The sequence below is a fragment of the Musca autumnalis genome, unplaced genomic scaffold (genome assembly GCF_047663935.1).
Source record: "Musca autumnalis isolate F117 unplaced genomic scaffold, ASM4766393v1 scaffold_2, whole genome shotgun sequence".
Taxonomy (NCBI): domain Eukaryota; kingdom Metazoa; phylum Arthropoda; class Insecta; order Diptera; family Muscidae; genus Musca; species Musca autumnalis.
The window spans coordinates 5,620,110-5,645,534 of record NW_027411755.1 but is presented as its reverse complement, the minus strand read 5'-3'; the positions used below and the strand labels follow the sequence as shown (position 1 = coordinate 5,645,534).

Genomic DNA, 25,425 nt, shown 5'->3' with positions numbered 1-25,425 from the left:
TAATCAGGTCTTCTATATATACTAAACCTTTCTATCTACGGAAGACCTTAATGATACCTTCTATGTATAGAAGACCTTTAGTAGGTATTCTATCTTCAGAACACCTTTATGAGGTATTATACCCATAGACGACTGTTATGAGGGGTTCTACTACTTTATAAGGTCGTCTATCCATAGAAGACCTCTATAAGGTCGTCTATCCGTAGAAGACCTTAATAAGGTCGTCTATCCGTAGAAGACCTTAATAAGGTTGTCTATCCATAGGTCGTCTATTCCTAAAAGACCTATATAAGGTCGTCTATCCAATTAAGACCTTTATAAGGTCGTCTATCCATAGAAGACCTTTATAAATTCGTCTATCCCTAGAAGACCTTTATAAGGTCGTCTATCCACAGAAGACCTTTATAAGGTCGCCTATCCCTAGAAGACGTTTATAAGGTCGTCTATCCCTAGAAGACCTTTATAATGTCGTTTATCCAATTAAGACCTTTATAAGGTAGTCTGTAAATAAAAGACCTTTATACGGTTGTCTATCCCTAGAATACTTTATAAGGTCGACTAACCATAGAAGACCCCTATAAGGTTGTCTATCCATAGGTCGTCTATTCCTAAAAGACCTTTATAAGGTCGTTTATCCATAAAAGACCTATATAAGGTCTTCTATCCAATTAAGGCCTTTATGACGTCGTCTATCTATAGAAGACCTTTATAAGGTCGTCTATCCACAGAAGACCCTTATAAGGTCGCCTATCCCTAGAAGACGTTTATAGGGTCGTCTATCCCTAGAAGACCTTTATAAGGTCGTCTATCCCTAGAAGACCTTTATAATGTCGTTTATCCAATTAAGACCCTTATAAGGTCGTCCATCACCAGTAGTGCGATTCTCTAACTCATTTTTTGAGTTACCGACAATTGTCGGTAAAATTAAAATGCTTATAATTTCGGTAATTACCGATGTTTTTCGGTAAGTTAGCGACCAATAAAAAGTAGTCGTAGTTTTACCGATAGCCACAGTGTGGTCAACTTTTATTTGAACTTTTCATTCATAATTTTGCGTTTTAAAGTTACCGATTTTTGTCGGTAACTCAAAAAATGAGTTAGAGAATCGCACTACAGAAGACCTTTATAAGGTCGTCTATCCGTAGAAGACATTTATAAGGTCGTCTATCCATAGAAGACTTTTATAATGTCGTCTATCCACAGAATACCTTTATAAGGCGTCTATCCATAGAAGACCTTTATAAGGTCGTCTGTCCATAGAAGACCTTTATGAGGTCGTTGATCCACTAAAGACCTAATAAGGTCGTGTAACCATACAAGACTTTTATAAGGTTTTGTATCCATAGAAGACCTTTATAAGGTCGTCGATCCATTAAAGGCCTAATAAGGTCGTCTAACCATACAAGACTTTATAGGGTCGTCTATCCATAGAAAACTTTAATAAGGTCGTGTATCCATAGAATACGTTTATCCATAGAAGGCCTTTATAAGGTCGTCTATCCATAAGATACCTTTATAAGGCGGCTATCCATAGAAGACCTTTATAAGGTCGTCTATCCATAGAAGACTTTTATAGGGTCGTCTATCCACAGAAGACCTTTATAAGGTCGTCTATCCATAGAATACCTTTATAAGGTCGCCTGTTCATAGAAGAACTTTATAAGGTCGTCTATCCATAGAATACCTTTATAAGGTCGCCTGTTCATTAAAGACCTTTATAAGGTAGCCTATACATAGAAGACATTTAAGAAGTCTTCTATCTACAGGAGACATATATAAGGTCGTTTATCCATAGAACACCTTTATAAGGTCGTTTATCCATAGAGGACCGTTATAAGGACGTCTATCCATAGAAGAGCTATATAAGGTCGTCTATCCATGGAAGAGATATATAAGGTCGTTTCCATAGAAGACCTTTATAAGGTCGTCTATCAATAGAAGACCTTTATAAGGTCGTCTATCCATAGAAGAACTTTATAAGGTCGTCTATCCATAGAAGAACTTTATAAGGTCGTCTATCCATAGAAGACCATTATAAGGACGCCTATCCATATAAGATCGTCTATCCATAGAATACCTATATAGGGTCGTCTAAACATAGCAGACCTTTATAAGGTCGTCTATCCATAGAAGACCTTTATAAGGTCGTCTATCCATAGAAGACCTATATAAATTCGTTTATCCATAGAAGACCACTATCCATAGAAGAGCTATATAAGGTCGTCTATCCATGGAAGAGATATATGTATAAGGTCGTCTATCCATGGAAAACCTTTATAAGGTCGCCTATCCGTAGAAGACCTTTATAAGGTCGTCTATCCGTAGAATACCTTTATGAAGTCATCTATTCATAGTAGACATTTTTGAAAAAGCTGGCTGACAGTGTTACTCTAAATTTGTGCAACTTTCTTTTAATATAAAGATTCTCAATTATACGAAATGCGGCGCGCATGCGTATCAATAACGCTCTCACGCAGCCAACCAAAAAGTCTCAACATGTTGGCGGTGCTGTTGTAAGAGGCAATGAATTAAATTACCAATCCATGCATTGAACAGAAAAAAATGAATTAATTTTATAACGGCATCAACTGCCCACAGATGAAGAAATATTTCTTCCCAACGAATTTCACACCACCGAAAAAGAAATTTAAAATTTAATAAACGAAAAAACTCCCACACTCGGGCGATCGTTCACTCATAACATTTGCATGGACAAAACAACGAAAATTTAAAACAAAACAGCTTTCAAGCATTTTAGCATAAATTACAATTTGTCATACAAAAGACCGGGACAAAGAGATATCGGCGAGTGAGTGAGAAAATTTATTTATTTAAAATCAATGACAATAATGATGAACAAGCGAAGAGCCCAAGGTAAAAATGATGGAAATTTCGTAAACCTCCAACATTTACCAAAGAGTTGAGAATGTGGCACCCTTGGATGGATTGCAATAAATAAAAATGCAGAAAGGTGTCTTCCATTCATTTTTTTCATTTTTTAAAGAAAAGAATATAAATCGTCCATAAAGATAATGCAAACTCATAAAAATGACCCATAACAATGGCTTGATGGTACATAAATGTCAAAAGATGGTTCACAATGGCCAATAACACACACACACCCTCCCTTACCCCTGCCCACCAACGAACTATCACTCCGGAACTTTGTGTTAGCAGCGAATGGAACGTGTAATGGTGATATGAGAAATTCCTAAATGGCTTTTAGGCCTCCCAGCCCGAGTGCATGCTTGCCTATAAGCGTGTGCCTATTCTATTTTGAATATCAAGTGCATTTCATTTCATTTTCTTTTGAAAATAAATAAAAAATCGATTTAAATTAACACTTTACTCGTATATCAGACAAGACGTTTTAAGCTTTTCCATTTCATCTTCATCGTCTTTTGTCCGTAAGCATATTTACAGCGTAGAGAGATAACCACCAACCAGCCATTGGGCAAGCTCTTTAAATATTTACGCACAATAAAAATGAAATTGATATGACATGGGCTTGGGCTTGGTGGAGGCAACCAAAGTCACTGAGGCTTGCACCACTTTAAGTAAGTGCTTGAGATGGCGTTGATAGTTGTAGGTGTTCTTCTTTTCGAGCATCACTATCATCATTGCCTTCATTGTGACACAGGGAATGCTGTTATGGATATCTCCCTTTTAACACCAAACTAAGAGACAAGATATGGTTGGAGCTTCATCAACAGCAGCTTCAATAAAAACACGGACAGTCGGACAGACAGACATTGTTGATGACAATGGGAACAGAATGTTTCACAAAATACTGCAACAAGGTTCGCCTTGTTGCCAGGTTTTTTTCCTGTGATGCCCTATAAACTGCAGCATATGACCTACTTACCGTCTGGTCTTCTATAAGATGAGCCACTGGTGTTTTATGAGATAATCTAGCGGCCTCTATAGAGACTCGAAGTGTTTTTTCATTAGAAGACTACGTAGTCTTCTATTAGAAGGGGAAGCGATCTTCTGTAGGATGACGAAGTGAACATCTGTTAGAAAACGAAGTTTTCTATTAGTATACGAAGTGTTCTTCTATTAGAAGGCCGTGGGATCTTTCATTAGAAGAACTTTGGATCTTCGAAGAAAAACGACCTCTATGAAAAGACAAAGTGGTCCTCTATAAGAAGACTTTGAGGTCTCCTATGTGCGGATAAAATGATCTTCTATGTTGTTTTTATATAAATAAAAGAGAAAGTGGTCATCTGTGGGGAGAACCAGAGTTCTACTATGATAATACTAAGTGGTCCTTTAAAAGAAGTCGTAGAGTATTCTATGAGAAGACGGGTCATAAAAAAAGAAAAATTAATCCGCTGTGAGAAGTCCTGGCATTCTATAGGAATATCGAGTGGCCATATATACAAAAACTGATGATATTCTATAAAAAATGTTGCTCTTCCATAAGAAGATCATTGATCTTCTAAAGGAAGATCGTTGGTCTTCTATAAAAAGATCGTTGATCTTCTATTGCAAAATCGTTGATGTTCTATAAGAAGATTGTTGATCTTCTATAGGGAAATCGTTGATCTTCTATAGGAAAATCGTTGATCTCCTATAGGAAAATCGTTGATCTTCAATAAGAAGATTGTTGATCTTCTATAAAAAAATTGTTGACCGTCTATAAAAAGATTGTTGATCTTCTATAAGAAGATCGTTGAACTTCTATAAGAAGATTTTTGATCTTCTATAAGAAGATTGTTGATCTTCTATAAGAAGATCGTTGATCTTCTATAAAAAGAGAGTTGATCTTCTATAAAAAGATCGTTGGTACTCTACAACAAGATCGTTGATCTTCTATAAGAAGATTGTTGATTTTCTATAAAAAGATCTTCGATCTTCTATAAAAAATGGTTGATTTTCTATAATAATATGGTTGATCTTCTATAAGAAAATCGTTGATCTTCAATAAGAAGATCGTGGATATTCAAAAAAAATATCGCTGATATTCTATAAGGAAAGACCAAAGCACTCCTAAATACAGACCTTTTTTCTTCTATAGGAAATTTACTACATAAAACTTACCTGAGCACTAAAATTAGCGATAATGTAGCATATATAAAAGTCAGTATCATTTCCCCCAACCCTTTTATTCTGTTGTTTTTTTTTTACATTCTTCCACTGACCACAGTCCCTGCATCCCAAATGCCAAGGCACTTTATGTTGCGGAGGGCTTTTTAGCTCTTCAACACTGAATTGATTTGCATAAAATGTGAAATGAATGCTGTTAAATATGCATGGACAGACATATAGATGCACCGACCTGCGTATGGACAGACATATGTGAAAAGTTCTTCGTGTTTGCTCTGCGGAATGACCCCAAGTTGTCAACATAATCGCTATGACAGGGCATACAGAATTCATGGTGTGAGTGAGTTTTTTCTTTGGCCATCTATCTCTCTGGCCAACTGATTATCCTATTCTGGTATGTTATTATTGTTGCACCGGAATGTCGTTAATGTCATCTTTCATTATCGCATCAAAAATATTTAAAGACCTGCATAAAATGTTTCACTGGCTGGTTGGCTGGGCCTATCATTCCATAAATTCTTTACAACAACTGCAGTTCAATTCTGCCCCTCCTACTATCAACAGGGAAGAGAACAGAAACAAAAATAAAATGCACTGCAGGCCTGCCGGCCGGGGGAAGCCCTTCGTAACAAAACAACAAAAATATAATTTATATTCTAAAATACAAAAACAACAATAACACCAAAAGGTGATGTCAATAACTTGTGTTCCAACTAGTGAACTATTACAGCCGGCAAGCAAGTGTATGTCTGTTCAAGCATTTAACATTAAATAGAACATAAAGGTTCCGCTCTGCGTGCAACTCCACAAATTTGAATGAAAACGATGAATTTCCCTTTGGCTTATCTCACAAATTCTTTCAAATTGATTTAAGATTTGTAAAGGCATCTTAAAAGATATTTTATTAGCCCCAATGGCCATTAAATTATCAAAACACTTAAGAAAACAACAATGGGACATGATTTCCCATAAAAACAAACACCACTCAAACACACCACGTGGACACCCTTCAAAGAATAGGAACCCTCACTTGAAAAAGAATGTCAACTCATCACAAACAATGAAATGGGATCACCTGTTGATCCTTTCATTATCTAAACACCAAGAAGAACAACAACAATGACAACATTGTAGCGCAGAACCCTTTGAGATTTCATTTCTATTTATGACCGCCACCACTATTGTTAGTTAGCTGGTTGCTCGGTCTGTCTTCTTTTTGTTAATATTTTGACTTTTTAACGAATTTATGGGCCATTTAGCTTTGGCCAAAGCAATGGTTATTCATTAAACGTTTTACAGAGAAACCCCCGCAAAGCCATTAAAAAAGACAACTCTTAACCACAATTATAAAGGCACATATCCTAGGGCGGTGGCGGCTTCTTTTGGCCAGCCCTTAAACACAATTATTTAAACAACCTTTTATCTACAAAGGAATCCTTTCATATTTCTTTGTGGTCTTTGTGTTATTGTCTTTTAATGTATTCTCGATAATTAATGGAGCTTGGAGTGAAGTGCCCGAGCGACTGTTGTTGTCGATTCTTGTTAAATCGAATATTAAACATAATTCTTATATAAATAACAAATAAAACGAACAAAATGCACGCATATTTACTTACATATAACAGGGACGATCGGCACAGGTTATGCCTGGTTTGCATATTTTACCATCACCCACCATACCCAATGGACAGCGGCCACACCTAGGTCCGGACAAGTTATCGTAGCATTCAACACCTGTAAATGAAAACAAAAATAAGTTTAGTTAAAAGAGGCGAAGTTCATTTAGAATCTTCTAATGATCTACAGAAGAGCTTCATAGTGTCTTCAAAATAACAATAAGGTATTTCGGTAGAAGACCTCATCTAAAGTGGACAAAATAGTCACCTTTGTGAGTCAAAACAATATAATGGTTTATGGAAAAAGTCGAAATGAAATACCGATTTTGAAAACTTCTAATAAAGTTATTAGACCTTCTCATAGAAGATCTGTAGATCTTCTCCTAGAAGATCTGTAGATCTTCTCATAGAAGATCTGTAGATCTTCTCATAGAAGATCAGTAGATATTCTCATAGAAGTTCTGTAGATCTTCTCATAGAAAATCAGTAGATCTTCTCATGGAAGATCTGTAGACCTTCTCATAGAAGATCTGTAGATCTTTTCAAAGAAGATCTGTAGATCTTTTCATTAAATATCTGTAGATGTCGCTTCTCATAGAAAATCTGTAGATCTTCTCACAGAAGATCTGTATATCCTCTCATATGAGATCATTAGATATTCATTGAAGAGTTGTAGGATCACCTTCTGATAGAAGATCTGTAGATCTTCATAGAAGAGCTGTAGGTATTCTCATAGAAGATCTGTAGTTATTCTCAAAGAAGATCTGTAGATCTTCTCATAGAAGTTTGGTAGATCTTCTCATTGAAAATCGATAGATTTTCTCATTGAAGATCGATAGATCTTCTCATTGAAGATCGATAGATCTTCTCTTGGAAGATCTGTAGATGTCGCTTCTCATAGAAAATCTGTAGATCTTCTCACAGAGGATCTGTAGATCTTTTCATAAAGGATCTGTAGGTCTTCTCACAGAAGATCTGTATATCCTCTCATATGAGATCATTAGATATTCATTGAAAAGTTGTAGGATCACCTTCTGATAGAAGATCTGTAGATCTTCATAGAAGAGCAGTAGGTATTCTCATAGAAGATCTGTAGATCTTCTCAAAGAAGATCTGTAGATCTTCTCAAAGAAGATCTGTAGATCTTCTCAAAGAAGATCTGTAGATCTTCTCAAAGAAGATCTGTAGATCTTCTCTAAGAAGATCTGTAGATCTTCTCATAGAACATCTGTAGATCTTCTCATAGAACATCTGTAGATGTCGCTCTTCATATAAGATCTGTAGATCTTCTCACAGAAGATCTTATAAATGACCTGTAGATGTTTTCATAGAAGAAGAGCTGTAGGTCTCCTCCTCGTAGAAGTGTTGGCATCTCTTAGAACATTTTGGGATCAATTCTAGAAGGCTTTCTCAAGAATACCACATCACTAGAATTGTTTTGTTCATGAACGAATTAGTTCAAAGAAACGATTCCTTAAAATGAACAAACGGAACCATATATATCTCAATCGTTTATATCGTTCATTTAGCTCCTCTCGTTTATATAGCCCTGCTAGTTTATTAGTTTGTTTTAGAATTGGAAACTATCCTAACACCGTTCTTCTTTAAATATAATATTATTGATATTATTCTACATATATGTCCAAGAATAGGATGAACCATGAACGAAATTCCAATAGAAATTAACAACGAACGAAAATAATTTTCGGTGAATGGAATGAAGAATATCGATCTACTCAATGAAGGAGATTGCCCAACACTATTGAAATGTAATATTTAACGAAAATGAGCCAACGAACAAAATGAATCTGGTTCCTTTTGGTGAACGGAATTATAAGGATCGATCCGCTCAATGAATGAGATTGTCCAACACTACAGTTCAAAACAGAAGAATAATTGGAGTTCTGCTCATAATTCGAGTAACTTACATACTTTTTGGTAAACGGAATGAAGAAGATCGATCCTCTCAGTGAAGGAGATTGCCCAACACTACTTACATGTAATATTGAACGAAAATGAGTCAGCGAATGAAATGAACGATCTGGTTCCTTTTAGTGAACGGAATGAAGAAGATGGACCTGCTGAATCAACAAGATTTCTCAATACTTGAGTTCACAACAACTTCTCATAGGTGCAATAAGTAACCTACATAACCTCATAATACCACAGAGAATATCATAAAGTTCAGAGACCGTCTCAAAAACGCCACTTCATAAGGAAAATGTTATCTGTTATTTCCAAAAAATAACAGAAATAAAAAGATAGGGTGCCACGTCCAGCCAACATCAAAACATATTCAGCGGTAGCAAAATACCCCTCAGTAATGTTGGCGCCATTTCCTGAGTATTTCAGCCATGTAAAACTTCTCTACAAGTGGTGTCTTAAGACACGCCGTTCGGACTCGGCGATAAACAGTAGGTTCCTTATCAATGAGCTAATATGAATCGGGGTACACTCATTGATATGAGAGAAGTCTCCCTTGTCTCTTTTGGGATGTTTGTGGAACAATTATATATATAAAAAGACAGTAAGTTCGGCTGGACTGAATCGGACACTATAAACCAACCTTGAAACAGGTACATATATCAAATCGAAGCCCAAGCCGAAATCAATTGGATAAAATATATAGCTAAATCTTTCAGAGTGAGTAAACATTGTACTATTGCAAGGGAATTTCCTATCCTATGTTAAGCAAAAATGTATCCCAAACTTTCAAAATACCTAAAATTGGAAAATTGTCCGATAGGTTTTCTAACCAATGGCAACATTAAAAGCAGAATTATAGCTGATTTGGTTGGAAATTTTAATTAAAACATTTAAAATACATAGAATGGGAAGGTATCGTTATATGAGGGTTATGATTAAACGTGGACCAATGTATCTATATGCTCGTGTGATAACCGAAGACATTGACATTACTAAATCTACTTAGAATTTTACTCCGATCATCATTATTTTTATACTTTATTGGATCTCAAATAATATTTTTAATGCGTTGCAAGTTGAAAAACAAACACAGCATAAGAATATAATGGTGACTATCAGAGATCTGCAAGAACACATTCTCTCATATTGCATGTTCGTGTATTAATTTTTAATACTTTCCCTGCTAACATTTTTTTCCGAATTCGGAACGAAACTCTGCACAAGTATCCGATTCTGATGCCGAATTCGTTCAGAAATCGGAACAAAATTGTGTGAAGGTGCCCACGAATTCGGAAAGTTTTATCGGAAAAAAATCGGAAGGAATATTCGAAAATCGGATTATTATCGGATGTTTGATTCGATCTTCGGAAAAAAATCGGAATATTTTCGAAATATTTATCCGAAAATCGGAAAAAGAAATCGGAAAAATATCGGATGTTTCATCCAAAGCTCGGACAAAAATCGGAAAATATCGGATGTTTCATCCGAAGCTAGGACAAAAATCGGAAAAATATCGGATGTTTCATCCGAAGCTCGGAAAAAAATCGGAAAAATATCGGATGTTTCATCGGAAAAATATCGGAGGTTTCATCCGGAGGTTTTATCATTTCGGAAAATTGTCGAATGTTTTATGCGAACTTCTCAATAATTATCTTGTTTATTTGTTGAACTTTATAAATTGAATAATATTATATATACTATTCCTTGCTGCTGATCGCTGATAATTTAAAACAAAACTTTTCGTATGAAAGTTTTCAACAGTGTGATACTGTTGTTTTTATCTAAAATAGAATTACCAATTTTAATGATTAAAAATGTGTATATAAACTTCCCATTTTTATTGTTGGCGTTTTTTTTCCCATTTTTATTTATTTGTTCCGCTACGTCTTACTCACTTAACATCTGCCAAATAACTAAAAAACAAGCTACAGCATGCAAACTAAACAGAAAAATTTCCCTTTTCTTTGAATTTCTTATACTCTCGGCAAAATTTCGGGAATTTTGCTCGCGAGAAAAAGAAACTAACCATTTTTTCCGAGTATGTGCAGAGTACTCGGAAAGTTTTCGGAAGAAAGGGTAGAGAAATAGAGAAACACGCATAAGTAAATTCCCTTCAGAGAATGTGCAGAGTACTCGGAAACTAATCGGAAAAAAACGCTACGAGATCTCGGAAAAAAATCTGATATCAGAGCCCTCGGCAAAAATTGCTAGCTGGGTTATTGGATAGCTAATAATGTTTTCGATACGTTGCAAATGTGAAAACAAACTCAATATACCGTTCACTCTGTGGCGGAGGATATAAAAAACATTGATGACTACAAAATTTATTGTTAAAGAAGATAATGGTGACTATCAGAGATCTGCAAGAACGCATCCTCTTATACTGCATATTCATGTATTCATGCCATTCGTTTGCTCAATTCTTTATTGTTTTTTATAACAAGCAAAAAACGCTACAAATATTTACTGCATTTCCGGAACAAAATAGTTCAAAGAAACTACTACGAACAGGAACTACTGGAAGTTTATCCAAATCATTAGTATATATGGTTTCTTTTGTTCATATGGTTCCTTTCGTTCCGTTTATTTCGCGCTTACGTCTGTCACAATTGTTCATGTATTAACTTCGAAGATCTGATGGATGAAAACAAAGGTGAACGATTTATTTAAATATAACCGTCTCGGAACTATTTGAAATGAAGGGAACGCAAAGATCTATTTGGAAAGAATAAACTATATTAAGGAGTTAATTCCATTTGAGAAAGCGAATAGTCGATCCGCTTCGTGTACTGTCTTTATTCTTTAAATGGGGTTCTGGAAGGTAATATCTGCATTAGAATGCAACCTGGATACTTGAATCCAAAGGATCGGCATTTTCCTGACAGAGGAAGTTTTAGAGTAAAAAAAAATAATAATAATAATAAATGGGGTTCTCTTAGCTAGTGGAAAGGTCTTGTGGCGAATAGTATGAATCATTCGCTGCATTTTCGAATGATGTGAATACCCCCACAAAACAAGCAACGAATCATTTTGTAGTTTTAGTCATGCCTTTCCACCATGTTCATTGTGGTTTCGTACAGCTCACTAAATCCTTCGATTTTTGGAAAACAAATCATGATTGTGCATTCTTGACCATTCATGCAGAGCCCTGATATTGGGTTCTCCTTATAAATCAATTGGAAATCAGTTCATGGTACTACAATTGTTCTTCTCATATAATACTAGAGCGAAGACCATAGAATACTTTAAGGTTTTTTTAAGTTCTTTCCAAACAGGACTTGAACGCAGTCTTTTCGAAAGGGGAAACCCCAAAGAAAAGATCATATTATTTTTCATAAAATACAGTAAAGTTAGGCTTCTTTCGTTAAGATAGTAAAATGTTTCTAGGGATAGTGTACTTCAAAATCAAGTGGTCTCTAATTTTCAGAAAAAAAATTATTGAAAAACTGGATCTTTTTAGAAAAACAGTGTGTCATATTTAAGAAAACCTCTCCCAAAATCAGATCACGCCTTTATTTTAAATTTTGAGTCAGCTAGCACGTTTAGTTTAGCCTTCCACCTTCTATGTTCAATCAACGCTAAGAAGTGAGGATATATTTGTCTTGTTTACAAGTGGAGTTGTTTGAGTTAGTGCCAAATTAATTCACAATGTGATTATTTCTTTGGACACTTATCTATTCGAGCGAACAATAGACTCTTGTATACAAAAACTGCATTTTTCTTTGTTGTAGAAACAAAAAAAAAACCAAACATGGGGACGGATGGAAATCTGTGGCGAAATCCGAATTTTCCCCACAAATAAATAAAAATTGTTTTAATAAAAGATTAAAACAAAGAATTTGGATTAGAACCTGACTTTTGGAACAATTTTTAATTTGATTTCAAGTTATAAACTAAGTTTTAAAACTCAAATTATAAATTTTTCAAAATCTTCTCGGTAGTAAAAAGACTACAAAAACTCTACCCAGATAGATATATGATTTTAGTTGGAAAATAATCAAATCTTGAAAATTCAGAGCGATTTACATTTAAGCTTTGAAATCATTTAGAAACCGTTGAGATTTCACTTCAACCGTTTTATACTTGCATTTTCATAACGGTTGAATCATTAAAATCTGGAGATTATTTTACATAAATACTGTACTCTTCTAGAACATTAAGATATAGGAGAGAGAGTTTTATAGCGTCTACTAATCACCAACTAATCTCGCCTTTTCCTTTGGCAGATTATAAGGCCATTTCATATGACCATAAAAACTCAAATTTTACCATTAATATTTGTCAAATTATTATTCATTTCATTCAATTTTGTTTTATAGTTAACTTTTCCCCAAACATTTAATTACACTTTCTTCTTCAAACTTTAATCTCTTCACAGAGATTAGTCATCTTTTTACCTTTGCCTTGAAAATCCATTTTATAACTGTTTCGTGGACGGTTTTATCTCCCGAAGAGAGAACGGATTTAAAGATAATCATTGATAATGATGATCCATTTTGGGAGTGAAGATCATAAATCTTTTTTTTTAATTTTAATTATGCACGAAGACAATGATCCCCACATAAGGGTACATCGATGGTGGGGCACGAAATTAATCTTAGCATAAATCATCACCTTGTGCCGCTGTTGTGACCAACGAACAATACCACACGCCTCAGCACAACGATGATAAAGTGGCAATAAAATTTGAACATTTTTACAAAAGCCCAACCAAATCTATTTCCTAACACAGAGCAAATGTCACCAGCAATTTATTAATAAATGTGTTGTTCTTTTTGGCCAATTTTTGAAAGGTGAAAAAAATTAAATAAATTATCCCAATTTGGAGCAGAATTATGAAATAATTTCGAATGCGGTCGATTAGGAAATTAAAATTGAAATAAATAATTTTGGATGTTTTGTTAACCCATTGGGGGTGTCTTGTCATTGATTTGACAGTATGTCTTGAATAATAAATGTTGATAAATTGTCAATACTTATAAATAAATACATTTTCAATACTAATATCTTTGAGATTTTTAATTGAAAATTTGCCGATTTGACTGGAGTGTACAGAGTTTGACAATGTACCCACCAGAGCAATTTTGGGGGTAAATTTTTAAGTTTTCGCTACAGAAGTCCTATGCTCCGGTATAAAATAAAAAAGGTATAAAATAATAATAAAATAGAAACCAACTCAGGCCCAAGAATTTTTCATTTTTTTGAAAAATATCTGATCAGTGAAATAACTCTAAGTTTATTTATTTTTTATAATGCCCCCATCAAAATCCATCACATATTGTTTTCATTAAAAAACACAATCCCATCGGCCAGTTACCACATTAAAATGTATCTTGTACTCACCTGGATAGCAAGGATTTGAGGTACGACATGTTGGCTGTATATCATTGTCACCTTTATTTTCCTTACAGCCGGCACAATTCTTCAACAGCATGCGCAGATAGGCAATTTCTTGGCGCTGGTGGGCGATATCTTCACGTAGCAGTTTTACCAAAGCCATAAAATCGCTTAGGGATTTTGCGAGGGCGTCTGAAACGAAACGAAAACAAAAAAAAAAACAAAAATAATAAATTTATATAAACAAAAACGCATATATACGCTGGTAAATATTTCAACACAGATGTGAATAGAAGATAGGATTAGTAAATGCAAGGCAAAGGAATAGACTACCCGAACACATATCTAGGTTTTGAATATGGTTGTTGCATTGTGTACAACAAACAAACAAAAAATCACCATTATGTTGTGTTCAATCCCTGGGTGACAAAAGACAAGAGTTGCAGCGACCCCACTGGCAACATTAACAAAAAACTTGAGGTTGAATCTATGCCGAACAACAGCAAATCAAATCAACAACAAACATTAATACAGAATAGTAAATAGTGTTGTTTATGGTTGTTGGTAGTAGTATATGCTACCTGTCTACCTACTATCTGAGGTACGCAAATACCAACGTACATCACATGTTTTACATTTCTTAAAACAACTACAAACTGGGAGTGTGATAATTACAGAAACATTCACACGAATTCAAAGTGATGAACAATTAACACTCCCAAATGAAAAAGAGTAAACATGAGATTTTATATAAGAGTGAGAGTAAAAGTGAAAAAGGACACTTAAAACAAATACGAAGATCTCTGACAAGATTAAGGTCATGTTTTACATACAAATATACGAGACGTATATTAGGATGAGTCCTTATAGAAATAAAAACAAACATATTTTAAATAACAAAACAACAAACATTGTTCCACAACATCCCATACGGGACAAGGGAGACTTCTCTCATATCAATGAGTGCACCCCGATTCATATTTAGCTCAATGATATGGCACCTACTGTTTATCGCCGAGTCCGAACGGCGTGTCTTAAGACACCACTTATGGAGAAGTTTTTCAAGGCTGAAATACTCAGGAAATGTCGCCAACATTACTGAGGGGTATTTTGCCACCGTTGAAAAATGTTTGATGTTGCTTGGCCGGGGAATCGAACCCCCGACCTTCTGCGTGCAAGGCGGGCGTGCATACCATTGCACCACGGTGGCACCCACATATTTTAAATAGATAACGAAAAAGTGAGTTATACCACGAACATTACAGATTGAAACAGAGGAGACTGGGTTCTATTTTAGATCAGTTATGTTATATAACTTTTTATGGCTTAGTTAGAACGCACATAGTACGTCACCACCAGTTTAGTTGGACTGAGGCTTTGAGTGGGTAATACCGGCGCGACTTTCAGAAAGTATAACAAGAATACTATACCAAAAGCGTTAACTGAATATACGCAAATACCAATACATTGACAGTTTTTATAATGGCTTTTTTCTACCCTCAGGAAACATTAAATGTAAATTTATAACCAATTCCATCAGAAAACTTGGCTAAAACATTCGTCTTAAGCTGTATGCGTATTTGCGAATCGAATGCAATTTCACTTGACCATTGTAGAACATCCTAGATTGAGGATTCTAGAACAGTCTATCTCTTAAGAGCTAGAGCGAGTATAAATACGGAGATTATCAGGTGGGTGAGTCAGTTGTAAATCAAACCGCTAACTAAAATCGTTAGAACCGTAACCTAAGTAAAGCTGTGTGCTTAGTAAAGTTTAGCAGTGTAAATCAAAAAGAACCCGCGAAACCCAAAACTGTTCCTTTGAAAATGTGAAATGACAAAAAAAAATATGTTTCATCGTTATAGAAATGAAGAAGAATTCTAAGTTGTCCCATAAACGTCGAAAAATTCTTCCTTTAAAGACCGAATACAAAGGCCATTATATAGAATGTCCGTAGAAATTGAAAATAAGATATCTTGTTATTGTCCATAGGTGTTCATATAGAAGGTTGCGTTCTCGTTGGGGACCAGGGAATCTCCCTAGGGAAGACCGGAAGATTATCCCGTACCTAAAACAATGCTATAGAAAACATTAGGTATATCCCGATGAAGGCATGAAGTCTTCCAGACGTCATCGTCATATATTTTCTCTCCTCCCACTATAGAGCTCTTCCTTCAAAGACTAGACAGTTTTTATAGCCTCAGCATTTATGTTAACGGGGGCATATACACTTTCATATTTTCAAAATGTGCCTCACGGAAATAATGGTTTTAGACCCCAAGTATGTTTGGACGAAATCCGTTTCAGTCAATTTGGAGTCGATTTAGAAATGTCCGTCTGACTGTCTGTCTGGCTGGCTGGTGCGCACGATAACTCTCGAACGGTCCAACCGATTCGATTTTGGTTAAACTTAGTTTAAGTTCGAAGATGGGCCATATCGGTCCACTCCTTCGTGTACCTCCCCCACAAAAGTTCGAAAATGTTCGGAAATTTTGTGCGCACGATAACTATTGAAAGAAGTAACCGATTTAGTCGATACTTTGCATATCGTGAAATTTCTACCAGACTTAGATGAGGTTCCAATATGGGTTTAATCGTTCCACACCTTCGGGTACCTCCCACACAAAATTTCGGAAAAGTTCAGTTTAGGACCTGTTCTTGAAGCGCTTCGTTTTTTATTGTAGCAACTTGTATTCACTACCCCCATACGACGGTACAAGTTTCATCAGGGGCAAGCCCATACTTCCTGAGAAAATAGCCGGAAAGTTGTAAAAACCCCTATGACACCGTTTGTAGTGGTTGGAGCGCAAGATAACTCTCGAACGGATATACCATTTCGGTCCAAAATTTTGTCTTCGTAATTCTTTGTTCAAACTTAGTTTCAGTTCGAAGATAAGCCCTATCTCCCTACTCCTTCAGGTACCTCCCCCACAAAAGTTAAAAAATGTTTGGAAAATTTATGCGCACGATAACTCTTGAAGGGAGTGATCGATTTGGTCCATACTTTACACATCCTAATATATATATACCAGGTATAGATCAGGTTCAAATATGGTCTATATTCGTCCATTCCTTCATGTACCTCCAACACAACATTTCGGATAAGTTGACTTCAAGACCTGCTCTCTAAGATAAGATCTAATTCCATAATGGGCTATGTCGGTCCATTCCTTAAAGTACCTCCTAATCCACATTTTTGTTGGCATGTTCAAATGTCCAAAAATGGCCAACAAATTCTGAAAAGACACTAAATACATTCGATCTGTTAGTAGATGAAAGTTTCAATTAACATGGGCTGAGGGTATATTTCTGTTGGCAAAGTCGACTGATACTTTTTTACTTGTTTAAATTATCTTCATCCTAATCGCAAAAAATTAATTAAGATATAGAGGTATTTTATATATGTTTTTCATATAAATAAACGATTGCTTCTCAAGAACTCCACAACTTTTCCTTTGAATATTTTACACAGAGTTCCTGAGAGGTTAGCCCAGAAGAACATGAACCTACTTTGAAATATGACTTTTGTCCATATTTTCCCATTTCACTTTCCTTTTTAATAAAACCAAATTCTGACCTCCTCCTGATTTAGCAGAAAGAAGTCCTTAGGTACTTGTTTCCAAATACACATTGCTATTATTAGGAAGTCTTAAAGACGACCCATAGAAAACTCAGGTATTTCATAAGAGGTTCTACATTTTGAATAATTCGTATGCGACCCACTCCATTATACACACTAATCTCCACACAAGTATTTCGCTTACACATCTGGATAAATATTTATCGCACAATGTTACGTTCTTGTTTTTTCTTGACTCGGTTTTTTTAGTACTCGCTCGTCGTTATTGCTGATTATTGTTTAGTGGCAGTGTTATGGACATGGTTTGAACGTGTGGCCTTTGTGAGTGTAAGGTTGTGTGGGGCAATGTTTGGCGGCGCTCAAACAAACCTCAACGATTATGATGATGATAATGTTGGTGCTCAGTTGCTGTTGCTGATTGTAAAGCTAATCTGAAGGTACATTTTAAGCTGACTCATTTTTTTTTCATTTCAACCAAACACCACGCGCAAAGGGATACAATTCATTTGAGGGCTCCTCTTAACCTGGCTTGGTTTGCTATTTATTGTCGTTTTTTTGTTCTTTTCTTATTTCCACATCTACGATTATATTTATTTTGCATTTTATGTGTCACCATGATTTTGAATCGTCATGATTAGCTTTTATTTGTTTATAAAGAGGCAATGGTTTGGATATCTTTTTATGTACATACCTTCACAATCACCACTCATTATGGGTATGTCACCTCGACGATCCATGTTCAAGGGTATCTCCTGCTGGCGATAATGTTCAACACTGGTGCCTGGTTCTTAATTATACCAATTTGCGAACATCACGTTTTTGTTCTTTTCTGGAAATACAAGAAAAAGTCGAAGAAAAGGCATGTAAGTGAAATATTTCGTCAATTTTAAATGGTTTTAACAGCATTTGGTTAGTTCGAAAGGAATATTTCCTCTTTTTTCAAGTATTAACTTACCTCTTTCCGAAATTTTGTTCTTCAACATATGACGATTGCCTCGTCGAGTCAAGCCCTTTTGACAATTTGCTCTCTGCAAAGCTCCATCAACATTGCCATCAAAATGTAAAGGATATTTACGTACACGGAACTGAAAATAAATATAGTGTAAATAATTATATTATTTAATTTAGAATTATTGACAAGTTATTTATTTTGAGAAGTATTTCGATTTTTTAAGATGTATTCCAAATATTTTCTAACTATAGAAGAAACTCCTTGCATATATTCTAAAGAGATCTTCTGTTTTCATTAGTGAAATAAGTCTATCTATATAAGGTCCTCTTAGAAATGGTTACAGACTCCCTTATGAGGACTTGTTTTTATTTTAGGAGATTAAATTAAGAGGTCGCCTCTAAATAGAAGATCCTCTTAAGAGTTTAAAACTTACCAACTTCACCATGGGATCATCCATTTGGGTATATAATTTTGTGAGATTCACTTCGATTTCATGAGCTGAAGTCTTCTTGCAATCGACCAAAAGAGAGATACGATTCTTATGGAAATGTAGGGCCAATGAACGGATGGTACTGGCCTCATTAATCTGGGGTATTTCGAAATGCCACGAATTTAATGAACCACCAGCACTGATATCCAAAGTGACACGATGCTGCTTGCGATCGAGGAAAAATTACATTTTATGTTTCAGCGTGGGAAAATCAATTATGAAAAGGGCTTCAAATGGGATGTGTAATTTGCGTCGGGGCCAGAAAAAAGACGAAAAAGGAATTACTTAAGTAAAAAATGAGTTCCCTTCGTTGTTAATATATTAAGGAAGCTTAAACTAGTGTTTGCACTTTAATTTTCGTAATTTTCCGCTGCATTTTTAACCATTTAATCATTTCAAATTGAGTGCTAAGTGGCGAAAACTCCGCCTATAACTCCACATACAATGTGTCCTTAAAAACCTGTCCCTTGCAAAAATAAATTACCAACGTTGATATTATGGCAGGATTACTAACCTTATGTGACGCATGAAGATTACACAGTCGCCCTTCTTGATGTGTTGCTCCAGTTCGGCTGAGGCCATTGCAAAGAAAAAAGGGAAAAATCGTTAAATGTGAAACTTGTGATCAACACCACAAAAAAATTGTGGTGTTATCTATCATGTAATCGAATTTTGTACCAGCAAATAAAAATTGAAGAAATATTTTCACACACAAACGGGCTCGTCACACATGTGGGGACTTTTTTGGTGTTGAAAATGGGTTCAATATTTCTTATTCTCAAGTACCCTTACCTCAGCGTATTTTTTATTTGTACATTGACTCATGTCATGCTGGGTTTCTGCATTTGTTTGTTTTTTTTTTTATTTCGTGGTCTTTGACTTACCTGGATCTAAAGACAGTGACGCCACTTGGCTGAGGCATAGCAGTGCCGTTAATATGCCAAAACATAACCAATTCATAATGATTTCTGAAGCTGTTATTTCTTTTCGCTTTTATTTATAAATGGTGTGTCCCAAGGCGCACTTGAATTATATTTTGCCGGCAAAATACCACAGCACCCACTAAACGTTGTCAAGACGTTAATGGCAAATAAATCGTAACTGCTTATAATTTTGTTACGGTGTTTATTATTATTGTAGCTGTTGTTGGCCACCACCACATAATCTACTCGTCGAAAACTGCAAAGAAAACATTAAAGAAAAAAAGAAATAAATAAAACATATTTTTTCTCATTGAACATTTCAATTTATTTATTTAACAACCATAGACGACCTGATTTGTGATGAAAAAAAAATCAAAGAAAAGCGAACAAAGTATGGTTGTCGAATTGTATGGTTGTGGAAAAAGGTAAAAGGAAATCTAAGTAAGGTACTGTTAGGTGTGCATAGCCAAAATAATTTCTTCCGAATGAAGAAAGGGATCTTCTTATGAAACTTATATAAGATAGTGTATCTTTAAATTTAGCACTTTTGTAGATGAGAAAGTTTTCTTGGGAAGCTCTTTTATTGATACAAGTTGTTCTTAAGAAGTTTCTCTTTGACATAAATAATATCTCCTGAAGATTCTTAAGAGAGTGCCTCTATAACAAGACCAGCTGCCCTCTTATTATTGTAAAAATCCTCTATGGAAACACTTCATCTTATAAAACTCTTCTTTAAATAAAACATTGTGTCCTTATGTTGTTTTTTTTTTAAATACAAGCTCTTCTTATGCTGTTTTATTCCCCGATACGATTTGTACCAAATAAAACAACGGTTCGTTTTAGATTACAATTCTACAATGCTTTATTGAAGTTATACACGCAGGACTCTACTAAGCACAAAGCTTATCTCTAGTAAGTACACAGGTTTACTCTATTCAGATTACTCTTAACTAATCTTACAGTGACGGTTTTAAGACGCGGTCTGAATTACAACCCACTCGCTCACCCGCTAAGCCCTTGCATTTAGGGGCACATGTGCCCTTGAAGAGAGTAACAACTACCATTCAGTCTTCGCTTAGAAGTCAATGTGCTGTTGCTTGTTTTAATGATTTTTAATTTTAGCAATGCATTAACTCACACGCTGTTAGTGTAGAGAGCGAGAGAGTGTCATATGCGTGAGACCTCAAAAAAGTCATTTGTATTGGTGCCGATACATGAGGTAAACTGTTCTAGCATCCTTAATTTGGGAGGTTCTCCAATGTTCAAACGAGATCCAGATACACATACTCGTATGCAAACAGACGCATGTATGTAAACAACTAATGGGGCAGAGGTAATAAATACGAAAGAGTCAAGAGAGGGGTCACAATGTAGAATCATAACTGAAATGTCAAAATAAATGAGAGAGATAGTACAAAAACAATTAGCTAAGTAAAAAGTTTAAAATAAGACCAGTAGTGCGATTCTCTAACTCATTTTTTGAGTTACCGACGAAAGTGAGTGCAGGAAAGAATTGCTTTGAGAAGAAAACCACGAAATACAAATATATTACCAATTCCTTAAAAATATAAATTATCACGTAAAAGACACTTCATCTATTACCTGGCGTTTACACACAGACAATTTTGAGCAGACAATAGCAAAGTTACAAACCATTTTACCAAAACATTTTTACTTTCCTCAATACATATTTAAAAATTTTTAAATGTATTTGTGGAAAAGGTTTGTACTTTAGCAATTGTCAGCCCGAAGAGCAGTACAATCGACACCTACGGGTAATACACGGAAATATTCCAAAAGAAAACTCTACAACACAACACATCACATCATTGGAATTTGTTTTTCACACTATCAGAGAAAAATATTGTATGTTAAATCAAGATCAGTAGTGTGACTCTCTAACTCATGTTATGAGTTTCCGACAATTTCGGTAATTGACGATATTTTTCAGTAACTTAGCGACGAATAAAAAGTAGTAGTATTGTTACACCAATAGCAAGAGTGTTGTCAACTTTTATTTGAATTTTCCATTCATAATTTTGCGTTTTAATTTTACCAATTTTTGTCGGTAACTCAAAAAATGAGTTAGAGAATCAAACTACAGATGTAGCAATAGAATGTATAAATTCGATAAGCAACGATCTATTTTGGATTGAAGAAAGGTGAACAAAATCTTTAGAGGATGAAAAATCGAAATTCGACCAGCGGAAAAGATAATTTTTCTTCATTCTCCTATCACAATACCTTATCATCTATGAAAAGACTATAGATGTACCAATAGATTGTACAAATGCAACAAGCAACGATCTTTTTTAGATTGAAGAAAATGTGAAGAAAATAAATTTCTTTTGGGGAGGAAAAATCGAAATTGAACCAATTTTACCAATACCTAGAAAGAACAAATTATGGAGGAAAAGAAAAATTGTTTTTTTTTTTTGAAATTTTGCCCGTTTGGGCGAAGATAGTTTTTTTTAATGATTTTCTCGTTTAGAGTTAAGCTTGATGATCGAAATGTTGCTTTATCTTTCTCACACAAGACCTTTTGGTATTCAGCGAGAAGACCTTCTAATACTCTATAAAAGACCTCGAAGTCCTTTCTCGTAGAAGACCTCATTGTCTTTTATGAGAAGACGTTCTGATGATCTATGGGAAGACAACGTGATCTCCTTTTAGAAGACTTTCTTGTCTTCTATACGAAGAACTTTTGGTTGTCTATAAGAAGATTTACTGGTCTTCTATGAGAAAATCTATTGATATTCTATGAGAAAACCTTCTTCGAGAGAACCATCTGGTATTGAATGAGAAGACTTTCTGCTCTTGTATGGGAAGACTTTTTAGTCCTGTATGAGAAGACCTTATTTTTATTTTTAGGAAACCGTCTTTCTTCTATTTGTCTTGTGGTCTTCAATAAGAATTTCTTCCGGTTTTGTGTATTGTAGTCTTCAAGTAGAAGACATCTTTACCCCATGTCTTCTACTATTAGAAGTCCTCTTTAGATACCTTTTTTTCTACTAGACGGACTTATGATCTTCTATAAGAATATCGTTAGGTCTTGTTTTATAATATTCTTATCTTCTTGTAGAATACATCTATACCTCTAGATCCTCTTCTCATCTCTTTTGTAGGAGAGGACCTTGTCTTCTATAACAAGACCGTATCGTCTTTGCTGTAAAAATCTTGTAGTCTTATATAAATAGATCTTCTTGTCTCCTATAAGAAAACCTTTTGTTCCTCTATAAGTAGAATAGAATACTTAATGTCGATTTCGGTTAAACGATTAATCGGCTATTTGTCGTTAAATGTCTAAAACCCGTAGTTGTCTATTGACTGTGCGGAAACAAGATAATCGATTATTATTAATCGACTTTCGAAAAACGGATTCGACTATTAGTCCTAGTTGACTAATAATCGCATTCCACTATTAGCCATAGTTGACCGTTAATCGTAGTTGGCTATTGGAAACGAAAATGTTCGATTACAATCGGATTTCGGTTTAAAAAAAAAACCAAAATCGTATTTAGAAAACTTTTAAAAAATCGATTAACCGAAAAGCGAGTTTTATAGTACGTTTATATATAACCGGATTTAACAAACCCACTGGGTTTTAAATGTCAATTCCATTGCTTATATTTCAAATAAATCCTCAAAAAGAAGGTTAACCCTGCAAAAGGATGTAATATAAACATGGCCTTATGTTTTAGACCTAAACCGAATAATCGCAAAACCGACAATTGCATTTTACTACCCAGCAAAATGTTCAATGCCAAAGATGCCATTCAATGCATGGGTGCAACTGATCTGCCATGTCATCTTTTTAGCATCTTCAACGATGAATTTTATGTGAGCGTGGACCCCAAAAGATGCTATTCATTTTTGGATCCAAAGCATGTCATTTACACCAATGCTTTGACATGTCATTTTCACCAATGCTTTGGCATGTCATTTTCACCAACCCTTTGCAAAGACATTATCATTACGACGAGATTTTAAACAACGTTGGTTGTGATTTCGAGTCTCCGACAACATCAAGCCATTGTAAATAATTAATCTTATATATTTAGAAAAATGTGTATAAATAAAACACAAAATTCATCTCTATTGGATCGATGGAATGGGATCAAATGCTGATGAAAATATCGGATCTTTCACGACTTCCTTTGCATGGGTTCAAATGCTATGAAAAGAAGGTGCATTACGATAACTTTTAAATTTAAGTCCCAAGACACAAACCACGCAGTTGGCAGAGCGCTAGCAGCGCACAACATTAAAGCTATTGCAAAATTGATTTTGCTACAAAATCGGATTTATTTACTCAATTCAGCCTAAAAAGGATCAAAAAGGACACTTTTTACTAATTTCTATTGTTTACCAAGTAATCCCGGCTCTAAGGTTATTTACAACCTGTATGTAATAACAGAAGTATAGCAATCGGTCATTTGCGTACTACGTCCACAAGGACAATCCTGCAAGGACAAAATAGATACCAATGGAAAGCTCTTGAAGAGTAGCATCTACTGAAATAATAAAACAGTCGAAAAGTTCAGCTAGTTTTCAAGATATTTGACCATTTTGGGAGGTTACCCTTAGTCAGGACGATTATTCTAACTCCTGCGTCCGCAAGGACATTTCTGCATGGTCAAAGAGGGTACCAATGGAAAGCTATTGATGAGTAGCATCTACTGAAATAATAAAACAGTCGAAAAGTTCAGCTAGTTTCCGAGTTATTTGACCATTTTGGCGGTAACCTTAGTCCTGACGATTATTCTGACTCCTGCGTCCGCAAGGACAATTCTGCATGGTCAAAGAGGGTACCAATGGAAACCTATTGATGTGTAGCATCTACTGAAATAATAAAACAGTCGAAAAGTTCAGCAGGAGTCAGACTGTTTTATTATTTCAGTAGATGATACTCTTCAAGAGCTTTCCATTGGTATCTATTTTGTCCTTGCAGGATTGTCCTTGTGGACGTAGTACGCAAATGACCGATCGCTATACTTCTGTTATTACATACAGGTTGTAAATAACCTTAGAGCCGGGATTACTTGGTAAACAATAGAAATTAGTAAAAAGTGTCCTTTTTGATCCTTTTTAGGCTGAATTGATTAAATAAATTCGATTTTGTAGCAAAATCAATTTTGCAATAGCTCTAATGTTGTGCGCTGCTAACGCTCTGCCAACTGCGTGGTTTGTGTCTTGGGACTTAAATTTAAAAGTTATCGTAATGCACCTATGAAAAGATCGGATCTTTCACGACTTCTTTTGAACCAATGCAAAAGATGCCATGAAATCATGTAATCGCAAGAAACCCCTTCCTTAAAATTTTGCTGGGAACGTATCCGTAAAGTGGATCTTCCCTTTTTGGGAATTTTTTTAATGACTTTTTGTGTTCTGTAAGAAAGTTTTTCGGGCTTCTGTAAGAATGTCTTCTATAAGAAGACCTTATGGTATTTTATAATAACAACTTTTGGTCTTCTATAAGACGACCTTTTGGCTTACTTACTGGCCTTCAGTAATTCTTATAATAGGTCTCCTATTGCCTATAAAAGACCTCA

At 35.1% G+C, this 25,425-nt stretch overlaps 1 pseudogene; it reads right to left on the bottom strand.

Moving 5' to 3' along the window:
- Nucleotides 1-19,205, bottom strand: part of LOC141395344 (uncharacterized) — a 48,456-nt pseudogene extending 29,251 nt beyond the window's left edge.
- Nucleotides 19,206-25,425: the final 6,220 nt, after the last annotated feature.